This window comes from Podarcis erhardii (genome assembly GCF_964252035.2).
Source record: "Podarcis erhardii genome assembly, chromosome: 13".
NCBI classification, from domain to species: Eukaryota; Metazoa; Chordata; class Lepidosauria; order Squamata; family Lacertidae; genus Podarcis; species Podarcis erhardii.
Genome location: NC_138502.1, coordinates 8,771,614 through 8,775,496, shown reverse-complemented (window position 1 = coordinate 8,775,496; position 3,883 = coordinate 8,771,614). Strand labels below are relative to the sequence as shown.

The 3,883-nt window shown below is 48.1% G+C and overlaps 1 pseudogene across 1 annotated transcript; it reads left to right on the top strand.

Annotated features, from left to right (window-relative positions):
- Positions 1-213: 213 nt before the first annotated feature.
- On the top strand, positions 214-651 carry LOC309328388 (histone H3.2 pseudogene; annotated as a pseudogene). The gene has a single exon. The product of its transcript is annotated as a histone H3.2 pseudogene (transcript).
- Positions 652-3,883: the final 3,232 nt, after the last annotated feature.

The following is a 3,883-nucleotide window of genomic DNA, read 5'->3' as shown; positions in this document are numbered from 1 at the left end:
CAAAGCAGCATCAGGAACAGGAAGGGGACGGTGGAGGCAGAGAGGAAGAAGGCTCAAGTCGCGCGGGAAATTCAAATGCTGGGGAGAGAAGGAACTTTTGTTGTCCTCAGCCAATCAGGAAACAGCGAACTGCCTCTAATACCCAGAAAGTGACCTCAGCCCTTTCCAGCCCTTCCTTCTCCAGGGACTTTTTCAAGGTTTCGTAAGGGCGAGATGGCCCGCACGAAGCAGACGGCTCGCAAGTCGACTGGCGGGAAGGCGCCTCGCAAGCAGCTGGCGACCAAAGCGGCCCGGAAGAGCGCGCCGGCCACGGGCGGAGTGAAGAAGCCTCACCGCTACCGGCCGGGCACGGTGGCGCTGCGCGAGATCCGCCGCTACCAGAAGTCGACGGAGCTGCTGATCCGCAAGCTGCCCTTCCAGCGCCTGGTGCGCGAGATCGCGCAGGACTTCAAGACGGACCTGCGCTTCCAGAGCTCGGCCGTGATGGCTCTGCAGGAGGCGAGCGAGGCTTACCTGGTGGGCCTGTTCGAGGACACCAACCTGTGCGCCATCCACGCCAAGCGCGTCACCATCATGCCCAAGGACAACAACAACAACAACAACAATAATAATAATAATAATAATAATAATAATAAAAACACCTTCCAGTAGCACCTTAAAGACCAACTAAGTTAGTTCTTGGTATGAGCTTTCGTGTGCATGCACACTTCTTCAGATGTTATCTGAAGTGTGCATGCACACGAAAGCTCATACCAAGAACTAACTTAGTTGGTCTTTAAGGTGCTACTGGAAGGATTTTTATTATTATTATTATTTTACTATGGCAGACCAACACGGCTACCTATCTGTAACATGCCCAAGGACATCCAGCTCGCCAGGCGCATCCGCGGAGAGAGGGCCTGAGAGGCAACGCTGGGAAGACAGCCCCATCGCCCAAAGGCTCATGGAAGAGCTGGAATTTACTGATTATTTTCCACCATTAGCCACTCCTGTAGGCTTCTGGACCACTGCCTTTCTCTTGCCCTCCAGGGTGGAGGCCTGTTCCTTGCTGAGCCTGAAGGAGCCCAAGGCTCTGCACCAGCATCCTCTGGCTCATCAGGTTCTTGCTGTTCTTGTCCACATCGTAGCTGCCTGCCACCAGCACCTTATGGAGGGCAGCCAGGAACACCCTGTGGCACTCCTTGCAGGTCGAAGCTGCTTGGATCAGCAGCTCCATCATGCTGGGGCTGGAGGGCTTAGAGGCACCCCCTGACGCTGCTTCTTGCCCTCCACTATGACACAAATTCATTCAGCCCAGCGACGCCTAACTGCCCATATCAGAGATGAAGCCAAAGAGCTGAGACTCTGGCCTTTCTGACACCAGGGTTGACTTGTCCAAGGGAAACTGTTCCGCATTGAGATGTCAGCAGTTCAATCAATGTGGGTTTGAAAAGTGCCAGTCTCACTGTCAAAATGCACCAAACTCTTGGTCTGTTTGCAAAGAATTAAATGCTTGGTGACAGTGATTCAGTGCAGCAATATTTTTCAAGGTTGAACACAAATACAATTCCTTGCCTCCCCCCATAACTCTCCGACATGACCTTGCAGAAGTCCTATCTCTGCTATCAAATTTCTCTTCACTCTTTCTTAATTGACCTGGAAACTTTCTCCCTCTCTCCCTACCATGTTTCCCAATTTCACCTTTACCCCAGTCACTTCCAGTTGCCCTCTCCCTAATTCCTCCTCCTCTCCAGCTCTCTTCATCACGGGAGCACTAAAATTGTCTCTTACACGTGTACACCTCCCTCCAATATTCCACTTCAGTCCTCCAAATGCCCCCTTTACCCTAGTCAGTTCCACCTGCCCCTTCCTCAATTCCTGCTCTCTCTGCTGCCCCATCACAACTGTCATACATACAGAGACTTACTTTACCCCCACCAGGACTTCAATTAACCTTGCCATTTACCACAGACATGAACCCCTCTCTTCTCTCCTTCCCAGCCCCCACCACCATGGGTGATGCCATCCTTGCTTTGCCAGGAACCTTCTCTAAACAGACAGGATCCCAACATGGCTGCCTGCTCTTTCCAGTACTCCACCTTCTGCCATGGTGCCTGGCTGTCTCCTGCCTGCTTTGCTCTGCCCTGATATTAACTTGCCCTAACCTGCTCCTCTTTTTTCTAGTCATCATGCTGTCTTCTCAAGGCAACATCTCCCTGCCCTAGAGCTTTAGGAAACAGCCGACAAACAATGTGATGACAGACTAGTGAACATATAATACAGAAAGATATTCCAATCACAGCATCATTGGTGCACTTCAGAGTGGGGAACCAAAGAGACCGTTCCCCAGTCCCTGCTCTATGTACGCTGCATCTGTTCCAGATACACTGACATGATCACAGTATACTGGCCTGGCCTTGATATACTGGCCCAGGCCAGTACACTCCTCCTAAGTTCTTATGTTGCTTTAGTAAATTATATATACAAAAAGATACTGCCTTGCCTTCCAAGCAAGCCTAATATCCAGTAATACCTAACATGTGTATACTGCTTTCAAGCACTGAAAGCACTTCATGCACATTATACAGCAATAATCCTTATAAAACCCATGTAAAAGTTATAATGCAAGGCTATGTCAATAATGTATTATTATTTGTGGGAATGTTGTGCGTAGCAGGAGAGGATATATTGATTAAATATTATCCTTCCTAACTTATGCTAGTGAGTTTATTAATACAGCAGAGTACATTCCCCTCTTTACACAGCAGGAAGCTAGTTGGTAGATTCGTTTGAATCTTTTTACTTAAGCTTCCTGTGTCTTTATTCTCTTTAGGAGGGATAAAAGGGGACTTACCAGGAACCAAACCCCATCTGAACAAAGCCAGATTGGATTGCTTCTTTTAAAAGTAACAAGTTTACTCACATTCAGTTCACAGTTGGATCCCTGAAGCCAGGCTTTAGTTTAGAGTTACAGTTACAAAAAAAGGGTTTGAGTTCATCCCATGGGAATGAGCCCATGTCCTTCCTGGTGGCTGAGAGCCAGCAGACAGCAAAATACATCAGTATCAAGAAAGCATGGCATGAAGAGTGTTACCCAGCTCGTTGGTCAGAGCCTGGAGAATAAAGGAAGGAATCCAGCCACCAACCAGGGCAAATAGCTGTACAGTAGACCAAAGTTTATTGCACAACAGGTTCAAAAAGGAATTTTGAACCCTGAGGATGGGGTGACAATGACTTTTAAAACTTTCCCACCATATCCCAGAATACAGTTCATACAGCATCATTGATACATCATTGCTACATCACTGACGTGTCACAAAAGGGGAGGGGTAGACAGGGGTTACACTAGTTTAACCTTGGCAAACATGTCCAGACAAGTCCTTGGTACAAGATTAGCATAAACAGACATGTCAGGGCAAGACCAAGGTATAAGATTAGCACAGGCAAACACCTCTGAAGTCCCACCACCCAAAGTACAATAGAATCTCCTTTGCATGTTTGGAGCCTGAGGCAAGTCTGGTGATGAGATTTGGCTTCCCTCGGAGAACAATGAGCCCAGCAATTGTTACCTCTGGGCATTTCCTGGGGTAGGAGGTGTGTATACATTTCTTCAAGCTTGGGGAGGTGGCAGGGGAAAGAGTCCTTTTTCCAAGGGCAAAACGGTGTTGGAATGGAGGAACTTGGCAAAGGTGTTGATTTGATATGATTCATAAAGCTATATTCCCTGAGCTGTCAAGTCGAAAGGATACCTTAAGGCATAATATTTGTAACTGTTAACAACTTTAAAGATGTGCTCCCCTCCGCTTAATTTCCGTAACAAGAGGAAGAAGAGTCAAAAGAGGGAGATGGCTGCGTGACCGGCCCATTTTGTGGGGTCTGCAAGGGTCACGCCCACCTACCTGGT